Here is a 13203-nt window from a genome sequence, read left to right as displayed (position 1 = left end):
ATCCACCCTAACCTACACATCCCTGAGCACTATGGGTAATTTAGCATGGCCAATCCACCCTAACCTACACATCGCTGAACACTACGGGGTAATTTAGCATGGCCAATCCACCCTAACCTACACATCCCTGAGCACTATGGGTAATTTAGCATGGCCAATCCACCCTAACCTACACATCCCTGAACACTATGGGTAATTTAGCATGGCCAATCCACCCTAACCTGCACATCCCTGAGCACTATGGGGTAATTTAGCATGGCCAATCCACCCTAACCTACACATCCCTGAACACTATGCGGTAATTTAGCATGGCCAATCCACCCTAACCTGCACATCCCTGAACACTATGGGTAATTTAGCATGGCCAATCCACCCTAACCTACACATCCCTGAACACTATGGGGTAATTTAGCATGGCCAATCCACCCTAACCTACACATCCCTGAACACTATGGGGTAATTTAGCATGGCCAATCCACCCTAACCTACACATCCCTGAACACTATGGGGTAATTTAGCATGGCCAATCCACCCTAACCTACACATCCCTGAGCACTATGGGGTAATTTAGCATGGCCAATCCACCCTAACCTACACATCCCTGAACACTATGGGGTAATTTAGCATGGCCAATCCACCCTAACCTACACATCCCTGAGCACTATGGGGTAATTTAGCATGGCCAATCCACCGTAACCTACACATCCCTGAACACTATGGGGTAATTTACATGGTCAATCCACCCTAACCTACACATCCCTGAACACTATGGGGTAATTTAGCATGGCCAATCCACCCTAACCTACACATCCCTGAACACTATGGGGTAATTTAGCATGGCCAATCCACCCTAACCTACACATCCCTGAACACTATGGTGTAATTTACATGGCCAATCCACCCTAACCTACACATCCCTGAACATAATGGGTAATTTAGCATGTCCAATCCACCCTAACCTACACATCCCTGAACACTATGGGTAATTTAGCATGGCCAATCCACCCTAACCTGCACATCCCTGAGCACTATGGGGTAATTTAGCATGGCCAATCCACCCTAACCTACACATCCCTGAGCACTATGGGGTAATTTAGCATGGCCAATCCACCCTAACCTACACATCCCTGAACACTATGGGGTAATTTAGCATGGCCAATCCACCCTAACCTACACATCCCTGAGCACTATGGGGTAATTTAGCATGGCCAATCCACCGTAACCTACACATCCCTGAACACTATGGGGTAATTTACATGGTCAATCCACCGTAACCTACACATCCCTGAACACTATGGGGTAATTTACATGGTCAATCCACCCTAACCTACACATCCCTGAACAATATGGGGTAATTTAGCATGGCCAATCCACCCTAACCTACACATCCCTGAACACTATGGTGTAATTTACATGGCCAATCCACCCTAACCTACACATCCCTGAACATAATGGGTAATTTAGCATGTCCAATCCACCCTAACCTACACATCCCTGAACACTATGGGTAATTTAGCATGGCCAATCCACCCTAACCTGCACATCCCTGAGCACTATGGGGTAATTTAGCATGGCCAATCCACCCTAACCTACACATCCCTGAACACTATTGGTAATTTAGCATGGCCAATCCACCCTAACCTGCACATCCCTGAGCACTATGGGTAATTTAGCATGGCCAATCCACCCTAACCTACACATCCCTGAACACCATGGGGTAATTTAGCATGGCCAATCCACCCTAACCTGCACATCCCTGAGCACTATGGGTAATTTAGCATGGCTAATCCACCCTAACCTACACATCCCTGAACACTATGGGGTAATTGAGCATGGCCAATCCACCCTAACCTGCACTTCCCGGAACACTATGGGGTAATTTAGCATGGCCAATCCACCCTAACCTACACATCCCTGAACACTATGGGGTAATTTAGAATGGCCAATCCACCCTAACCTACACATCGCTGAACACTATGGGGTAATTTAGCATGGCCAATCCACCCTAAACTACACATCGCTGAACACTATGGGGTAATTTAGCATGGCCAATCCACCCTAACCTGCACATCCCTGAACACTATGGGGTAATTTAGCATGGCCAATCCACCCTAACCTACACATCGCTGAACACTATGGGGTAATTTAGCATGGCCAATCCACCCTAAACTACACATCGCTGAACACTATGGGGTAATTTAGCATGGCCAATCCACCGTAACCTACACATCCCTGAACACTATGGGGTAATTTACATGGTCAATCCACCCTAACCGACACATCCCTGAACACTATGGGGTAATTTAGCATGGCCAATCCACCCTAACCTACACATCCCTGAACACTATGGTGTAATTTACATGGCCAATCCACCCTAACCTACACATCCCTGAACATAATGGGTAATTTAGCATGTCCAATCCACCCTAACCTACACATCCCTGAACACTATGGATAATTTAGCATGGACAATCCACCCTAACCTGCTCATCCCTGAGCACTATGGGTAATTTAGCATGGCCAATCCACCCTAACCTGCACATCCCTGAGCACTATGGGGTAATTTAGCATGGCCAATCCACCCTAACCTACACATCCCTGAACACTATTGGTAATTTAGCATGGCCAATCCACCCTAACCTGCACATCCCTGAGCACTATGGGTAATTTAGCATGGCCAATCCACCCTAACCTACACATCCCTGAACACTATGGGGTAATTTAGCATGGCCAATCCACCCTAACCTGCACATCCCTGAGCACTATGGGTAATTTAGCATGGCCAATCCACCCTAACCTACACATCCCTGAGCACTATGGGGTAATTTAGCATGGCCAATCCACCCTAACCTACACATCCCTGAACACTATGGGGTAATTTGGCATGGCCAATCCACCCTAACCTACACATCCCTGAGCACTATGGGGTAATTTAGCATGGCCAATCCACCCTAACCTACACATCCCTGAGCACTATGGGTAATTTAGCATGGCCAATCCACCCTAACCCATACATCCCTGAACACTATGGGGTAAATTAGCATGGCCAATCCACCCTAACCTACACATCCCTGAACACTATGGGGTAATTTAGCATGGCCAATCCACCGTAACCTACACATCCCTGAACACTATGGGGAAATTTACATGGTCAATCCACCCTAACCTACACATCCCTGAACACTATGGGGTAATTTAGCATGGCCAATCCACCCTAACCTACACATCCCTGAACACTATGGTGTAATTTACATGGCCAATCCACCCTAACCTACACATCCCTGAACATAATGGGTAATTTAGCATGGCCAATCCACCCTAACCTACACATCCCTGAACACTATTGGTAATTTAGCATGGCCAATCCACCCTAACCTGCACATCCCTGAGCACTATGGGTAATTTAGCATGGCCAATCCACCCTAACCTACACATCCCTGAACACCATGGGGTAATTTAGCATGGCCAATCCACCCTAACCTGCACATCCCTGAGCACTATGGGTAATTTAGCATGGCCAATCCACCCTAACCTACACATCCCTGAACACTATGGGGTAATTGAGCATGGCCAATCCACCCTAACCTGCACTTCCCGGAACACTATGGGGTAATTTAGCATGGCCAATCCACCCTAACCTACACATCCCTGAACACTATGGGGTAATTTAGCATGGCCAATCCACCCTAACCTACACATCGCTGAACACTATGGGGTAATTTAGCATAGCCAATCCACCCTAAACTACACATCGCTGAACACTATGGGGTAATTTAGCATGGCCAATCCACCCTAACCTGCACATCCCTGAGCACTATGGGGTAATTTAGCATGGCCAATCCACCCTAACCTACACATCCCTGAACACTATGGTGTAATTTAGCATGGCCAATCCACCCTAACCTACACATCCCTGAACACTATGGGGTAATTTACCATGGCCAATCCACCCTAACCTACACATCCCTGAGCACTATGGGTAATTTAGCATGGCCAATCCACCCTAACCCATACATCCCTGAACACTATGGGGTAATTTAGCATGGCCAATCCACCCTAACCTACACATCCCTGAACACTATGGGGTAATTTAGCATGGCCAATCCACCGTAACCTACACATCCCTGAACACTATGGGGTAATTTACATGGTCAATCCACCCTAACCTACACATCCCTGAACACTATGGGGTAATTTAGCATGGCCAATCCACCCTAACCTACACATCCCTGAACACTATGGTGTAATTTACATGGCCAATCCACCCTAACCTACACATCCCTGAACATAATGGGTAATTTAGCATGTCCAATCCACCCTAACCTACGCATCCCTGAACACTATGGATAATTTAGCATGGACAATCCACCCTAACCTGCTCATCCCTGAGCACTATGGGTAATTTAGCATGGCCAATCCACCCTAACCTACACATCCCTGAACACTATGGGGTAATTGAGCATGGCCAATCCACCCGAAACTGCACTTCCCTGAACACTATGGGGTAATTTAGCATGGCCAATCCACCCTAACCTAGACATCTCTGAACACTATGGGGTAATTTAGCAAGGCCAATCCACCCTAACCTGCACATCCCTGAGCACTATGGGTAATTTAGCATGGCCAATCCACCCTAACCTGCACATCCCAGTACACTATGGGTAATTTAGCATGGCCAATCCACCCTAACCTACACATCCCTGAACACTATGGGTAATTTAGCATGGCCAATCCACCCTAACCTACACATCCCTGAACACTATGGGGTAATTTAGCATGGTCAATCCAGCCTAACCTACACATCCCTGAACACTATGGGTAATTTTGCATGGCCAATCCACCCTAACCTACACATCCCTGAACACTATGGGTAATTTAGCATGGCCAATCCACCCTAACCTACACATCCCTGAACACTATGGGTAATTTAGCATGGCCAATCCACCCTAACCTGCACATCCCTGTACACTATGGGGTAATTTAGCATGGCCAATCCACCCTAACCTACACATCCCTGAACACTATGGGGTAATTTAGCATGGACAATCCACCCTAAACTACACATCGCTGAACACTATGGGGTAATTTAGCATGGCCAATCCACCCTAAACTACACATCGCTAAACACTATGGGGTAATTTAGCATGGCCAATCCACCCTAACCTGCACATCCCTGAGCACTATGGGGTAATTTAGCATGGCCAATCCACCCTAACCTACACATCCCTGAACACTATGGGGTAATTTAGCATGGCCAATCCACCCTAATCTACACATCCCTGAACACTATGGGGTAATTTACCATGGCCAATCCACCCTAACCTACACATCCCTGAGCACTATGGGTAATTTAGCATGTCAAATCCACCCTAACCCATACATCCCTGAACACTATGGGGTAATTTAGCATGGCCAATCCACCCTAACCTACACATCCCTGAACACTATGGGGTAATTTAGCATGGCCAATCGACCGTAACCTACACATCCCTGAACACTATGGGGAAATTTACATGGTCAATCCACCCTAAACTACACATCCCTGAACACTATGGGGTAATTCAGCATGGCCAATCCATCCTAACCTACACATCCCTGAACACTATGGGGTAATTTAGCAAGGCCAATCCACCCTAACCTGCACATCCCTGAGCACTATGGGTAATTTAGCATGGCCAATCCACCCTAACCTGCACATCCCAGTACACTATGGGGTAATTTAGCATGGCCAATCCACCCTAACCTGCACAACACTGTACACTATGGGTAATTTAGCATGGCCAATCCACCCTAACCTGCACATCCCTGTACACTATGGGTATTTTAGCATGGCCAATCCACCCTAACCTAGACATCCCTGAACACTATGGGGTAATTTTGCATGTCCAATCCACCCTAACCTGCACATCCCTGAACACTATGGGTAATTTACCATGGCCAATCCACCCTAACCTACACATCCCTGAACACTATGGGTAATTTACCCTGGCCAATCCACCCTAACCTGCACATCCCTGAACACTATGGGGTAATTCAGCATGGCCAATCCATCCTAACCTACACATCCCTGAACACTATGGGGTAATTTAGCAAGGCCAATCCACCCTAACCTGCACATCCCTGAGCACTATGGGTAATTTAGCATGGCGAATCCACCCTAACCTTCACATCCCTGAACACTATGGGGTAATTTAGCATGGCCAATCCACCCTAACCTACACATCCCTGAACACTATGGGGTACTTTAGCATGGCCAATCCACCCTAACCTACACATCCCTGAACACTATGGGGTAATTTAGCATGGCCAATCCACCCTAACCTACACATCCCTGAACACTATGGGGTAATTGAGCATGGCCAATGCACCCTAAACTGCACTTCCCTGAACACTATGGGGTAATTTAGCATGGCCAATCCACCCTAACCTAGACATCCCGGAACACTATGGGGTAACTTAGCAAGGCCAATCCACCCTAACCTGCACATCCCTGAGCACTATGGGTAATTTAGCATGGCCAATCCACCCTAACCTGCACATCCCAGTACACTATGGGGTAATTTAGCATGGCCAATCCACCCTAACCTGCACAACACTGTACACTATGGGTAATTTAGCATGGCCAATCCACCCTAACCTGCACATCCCTGTACACTATGGGTAATTTAGCATGGCCAATCCACCCTAACCTACACATCCCTGAACACTATGGGTAATTTACCCAGGCCAATCCACCCTCACCTTCACATCTTTGAACACTATGGGTAATTTAGCAAGGCCAATCCACCCTAACCTACACATCCCTGAACACTATGGGGTAATTTAGCATGGCCAAGCCACCCTAACCTACACATCTCTGAACACTATGGGTAATTTAGCATGGCCAATCCACCCTAACCTTCACATCCCTGAACACTATGGGGTAATTTAGCATGGCCAATCCACCCTAACCTACAAATCCCTGAACACTATGGGTAATTTAGCATGGCCAATCCACCCTAACCTGCACATCCCTGAGCACTATGGGTAATTTAGCATGGCCAATCCACCCTAACCTACACATCCCTGAACGCTATGGGTAATTTAGCATGGCCAAACCAACGTAACCTGCATATCCATGAACACTATGGGGTAATTTAGCATGGCCAATCCACCCTAACATGCACATCCCTGAACACTATGGGTAATTTAGCATGGCCAATCCACCCTAACCTACACATCCCTGAACACTATGGGGTAATTTTGCATGTCCAATCCACCCTAACCTGCACATCCCTGAACACTATGGGTAATTTACCATGGCCAATCCACCCAACCTACACATCCCTGAACACTATGGGGTAATTTTGCATATCCAATCCACCCTAACCTACACATCCCTGAACACTATGGGTAATTTAGCATGGCCAATTCACCCTAACCTACACATCCCTGAACACTATGGGGTAATTTAGCATGGCCAATCCACCCCAACCTACACATCCCTGAACACTATGGGGTAATTTAGCATGGCCAATCCACCCTAACCTACACATCCCTGAACACTATGGGGTAATTTAGCATGGCCAATCCACCCTAACCTACACATCCCTGAACAATATGGGTAACTTAGCATGTACAATCCACCCTAACCTACACATCCCTGAACACTATGGGGTAATGTAGCACGGCCAATCCACCCTAACCTGCACATCCCTGAACACTATGGGTAATTTAGCATGGCCAATCCACCCTAACCTGCACATCCCTGAACACTATGGGTAATTTAGCATGGCCAATCCACCCTAACCTACATATCCCTGAACACTATGGGGTAATTTAGCATGGCCAATCCACCCTAACCTACACATCCCTGAGCACTATGGGTAATTTAGCATTTCCAATCCACCCTAACCTACATATCCCTGAACACTATGGGGTAATTTAGCATGGCCAATCCACCCTAACCAACACATCATCCCTGAACACTATGGGGTAATTTAGCACGGCCAATCCACCCTAACCTGCACATCCCTGAACACTATGGGTAATTTAGCATGGCCAATCCACCCTAACCTGCACATCCCTGAACACTATGGGTAATTTAGCATGGCCAATCCACCGTAACCGACACATCCCTGAACACTATGGGGTAATTTAGCATGTCCAATCCACACTAACCTACACATCCCTGAGCACTATGGGGTAATTTAGCAAGGCCAATCCACCCTAACCTACACATCCCTGAGCACTATGGGTAATTTAGAATTGCCAATCCACCCTAACCTACACATCCCTGAACACTATGGGTAATTCAGCATGGCCAATCCACCCTAACCTGCACATCCCTGAACACTATGGGATAATTTAGCATTGCCAATCCACCCTAACCTGCACATCCCTGAACACTATGGGATAATTTAGCATGGCCAATCCACCCTAACCTCCACATCCCTGAACACTATAGGTAATTTACCATGGCCAATCCACCCTAACCTACCCATCCCTGAACACTATGGGGTAATTTAGCATGGCCAATCCACCCTAACCTGCACATCCCTGCGCACTATGGGGTAATTTAGCATGGCCAATCCACCCTAACCTGCACATCCCTGCGCACTATGGGGTAATTTAGCATGGCCAATCCACCCTAACCTACACATCCCTGAGCACGATGGGTAATTTAGCATGGCCAATTCACCCTAACCTACACATCCCTGAATACTATGGGGTAATTCAGCATGGCCAATTCACCCTAACCTACACATCCCTGAACACTATGGGCAATTTAGCATGGCCAATCCACCCTAACCTACACATCCCTGAACACTATGGGTAATTTAGCATGGCCAATCCACCCTAACCTACACATCCCTGAGCACTATGGGTAATTTAGCATGGCCAATCCACCCGAACCTGCACATCCCTGAACACTATGGGTAATTTAGCATGGCCAATCCACCCTAACCTGCACATCCCTGAACACTATGGCTAATTTAGCATGGCCAATCCACCCTAACCTACACATCCCTGAGCACTATGGGGTAATTTAGCATGGCCAATCCACCCTAACCTACACATCCCTGAGCACTACGGGTAATTCAGCATGGCCAATCCACCCTAACCTACACATCCCTGAGCACTATGGGTAATTTAGCATGGCAAATCCACCCTAACCTACACATCCCTGACCACTATGGGTAATTTATCATGGCCAATCCACCCTAACCTACACATCCCTGAACACTATGGGTAATTTAGCATGGCCAATACACCCTAACCTACACATCCCTGGACACTATGGGATAATTTAGAATGGCCAATCCACCCTAACCTGCACATCCCTGAACACTATGGGATAATTTACCATGGCCAATCCACCCTAACCTGCACATCCCTGAACACTGTAGGTAATTTACCATGGCCAATCCACCCTAACCTGCACATCCCTGAGCACTATGGGGTAATTTACCATGGCCAATCCACCCTAACCTACACATCCCTGAACACTATGGGTAATTTAGCATGGCCAATCCACCCTAACCTACACGTCCCTGAATACTATGGGGAAATTCAGCATGGCCAATCCACCCTAACCTACACATCCCTGAGCACTATGGGTAATTTAGCATGGCCAATCCACCCTAACCTACACATCCCTGAGCACTATGGGTAATTTAGCATGGCCAATCCACCCTAACCTTCACATCCCTGAACACTATGGGTAATTTAGCATGGCCAATCCACCCAAACCTACACATCCCTGAACACTACGGGGTAATTTAGCAAGGCCAATCCACCCTAACCTACACATCCCTGAACACTATGGGGTAATTTAGCATGGCCAATCCACCCTCACCTACACATCCCTGAGCACTATGGGTAATTTATCATGGCCAATCCACCCTAACCTACACATCCCTGAACACTATGGGGTAATTTAGCATGGCCAATCCACCCTCACCTACACATCCCTGAGCACTATGGGTAATTTATCATGGCCAATCCACCCTAACCTTCACATCCCTGAACACTATGGGTAATTTAGCATGGCCAATCCACCCTAACCTACACATCCCTGAACACTATGGGTTAATTTAGCATGGCCAATCCACCCTAACCTACACATCCCTGAACACTATGGTGTAATTCAGCATGGCCAATCCACCCTAACCTACACATCCCTGAACACTATGGGGTAATTTAGCATGGCCAATCCACCCTAACCTACACATCCCTGAGCACTATGGGTAATTTAGCATGGCCAATCCACCCTAACCTACACATCCCTGAACACTATGGGTAATTTAGCATGGCCAATCTACCCTATCCTACACATCCCTGAGCACTATGGGTAATTTAGCATGGCCAATCCACCCGAACCTGCACATCCCTGAACACTATGGGTAATTTAGCATGGCCAATCCACCCTAACCTGCACATCCCTGAACACTATGGGTAATTTAGCATGGCCAATCCACCCTAACCTGCACATCCGTGAATACTATGGGGTAATTCAGCATGGCCAATCCACCCTAACCTGCACATCCCTGAGCACTATGGGTAATTTAGCATTGCCAATCCACCCTAACCTACACATCCCTGACCACTATGGGTAATTTATCATGGCCAATCCACCCTAACCTACACATTCCTGAACACTATGGGTAATTTAGCATGGCCAATCCACCCTAACCTACACATCCCTGGACACTATGGGATAATTTAGAATGGCCAATCCACCCTAACCTGCACATCCCTGAACACTATGGGATAATTTAGCATGGCCAATCCACCCTAACCTACACATCCCTGAATACTATTGGGTAATTCAGCATGGCCAATCCACCCTAACCTACACATCCCTGAGCACGATGGGTAATTTAGCATGGCCAATCCACCCTAACCTACACATCCCTGAGCACTATGGGTAATTTAGCATGGCCAATCCACCCTAACCTGCACATCCCGGAACACTATGGGTAATTTAGCATGGCCAATCCACCCTAACCTGCACATCCCTGAACACTATGGGTAATTTAGCATGGCCAATCCACCCTAACCTGCACATCCCTGAACACTATGGGGTAATTTAGCATGGCCAATCCACCCTAACCTACACATCCCTGAACACTATGGGGTAATTTAGCATGGCCAATCCACCCAAACCTACACATCCCTGAGCACTATGGGTAATTTAGCATGGCCAATCCACCCTAACCTACACATCCCTGAACACTATGGGTAATTTAGCATGGCCAATCCACCCTAACCTACACATCCCTGAAAACTATGGGGTAATTTAGCATGGCCAATCCACACTAACCTGCACATCCCTGAGCACTATGGGTAATTTAGCATGGCCAATCCACCCTAACCTACACATCCCTTAACACTATGGGTAATTTAGCATGGCTAATCCACCCTAACCTACACATCCCTGAGCACTATGGGTAATTTAGCATGGCCAATCCACCCTAACCTACACATCCCTGAACACTATGGGTAATTTAGCATGGCTAATCCACCCTAACCTACACATCCCTGAGAACTATGGGGTAATTTAGCATGGCCAATCCACCCTAACCTACACATCCCTGAGCACTATAGGTAATTTAGCATGGCAAATGCACACTAACCTACACATCCCTGAACACTATGGGGTAATTTAGCATGGCCACTCCACCCTAACCTACACATCCCTGAACACTGTGGGTAATTTAGCATGGCCAATCCACCCTAGCCTACACATCCCAGATCACTATGGGGCAATTTAGCATGGCCAATCCACACTAACCTACACATCCCTGAACACTATGGGGTAATTGAGCATGGCCAATCCACACTAACCTACACATCCCTGAACACTATGGGTAATTTAGCATGGCCAATCCACCCTAACCTGCACATCCCAGTACACTGTGGGTAATTTAGCATGGCCAATCCACCCTAACCTACACATCCCAGATCACTATGGGGCAATTTAGCATTGCCAATCCACCCTAACCTACACATCCCAGAACACTATGGGGCAATTTAGCATGGCCAAACCACCCGAATCTTCACATCCCTGAGCACTATGGGGTAATTTACCATGGCCAATCCACCCTAACCTACACATCCCTGAACACTATGGGGTAATTGAGCATGGCCAATCCACACTAACCTACACATCCCTGAACACTATGGGGTAATTTAGCATGGCCAATCCACCCTAACCTACACATCCCTGAACACTATGGGGTAATTGAGCATGGCCAATCCACACTAACCTACACATCCCTGAACACTATGGGTAATTTAGCATGGCCAATCCACCCTAACCTACACATCCCAGTACACTGTGGGGCAATTTAGCATTGCCAATCCACCCTAACCTACACATCCCTGAACACTATGGGGCAATTTAGCATGGCCAAACCACCCTAATCTTCACATCCCTGAGCACTATGGGGTAATTTACCATGGCCAATCCACCCTAACCTACACATCCCTGAGCACTATAGGTAATTTAGCATGGCAAATCCACACTAACCTACACATCCCTGAGCACTATAGGTAATTTAGCATGGCCAATCCACACTAACCTACACATCCCTGAACACTATGGGGTAATTTAGCATGGCCAATCCACCCTAACCTACACATCCCTGAACACTATGGGGTAATTGAGCATGGCCAATCCACACTAACCTACACATCCCTGAACACTATGGGTAATTTAGCATGGCCAATCCACCCTATCCTACACATCCCTGAACACTATGGGGTAATTGAGCATGGCCAATCCACCCTAACCTGCACTTCCCGGAACACTATGGGGTAATTTAGCATGGCCAATCCACCCTAACCTGCACATCCCTGAACACTATGGGGTAATTTAGCATGGCCAATCCACCCTAACCTACACATCCCTGAACACTACGGGGTAATTTAGCATGGTCAATCCACCCTAAACTACACATCGCTGAACACTATGGGGTAATTTAGCATGGCCAATCCACCCTAACCTGCACATCCCTGAGCACTATGGGGTAATTTAGCATGGCCAATCCACCCTAACCTACACATCCCTGAACACTATGGTGTAATTTAGCATGGCCAATCCACCCTAACCTACACATCCCTGAACACTATGGGGTAATTTACCATGGCCAATCCACCCTAACCTACACATCCCTGAGCACTATGGGTAATTTAGCATGTCCAATCCACCCTAACCCA

The 13203-nt window shown here is 47.2% G+C and overlaps 1 protein-coding gene across 2 annotated transcripts in view; it reads right to left on the bottom strand.

Annotated features, from left to right (window-relative positions):
• The window catches only part of LOC132808817 (transgelin-3-like), a 91189-nt gene that overhangs the window by 2078 nt on the left and 75908 nt on the right, over nucleotides 1-13203 (bottom strand). The window lies entirely within an intron of this gene.

This window comes from Hemiscyllium ocellatum (genome assembly GCF_020745735.1).
Source record: "Hemiscyllium ocellatum isolate sHemOce1 chromosome 40 unlocalized genomic scaffold, sHemOce1.pat.X.cur. SUPER_40_unloc_10, whole genome shotgun sequence".
NCBI classification, from domain to species: domain Eukaryota; kingdom Metazoa; phylum Chordata; class Chondrichthyes; order Orectolobiformes; family Hemiscylliidae; genus Hemiscyllium; species Hemiscyllium ocellatum.
The sequence above is the reverse complement of the archived record's forward strand: the minus strand, read 5'-3'. Positions and strand labels throughout refer to the sequence as shown.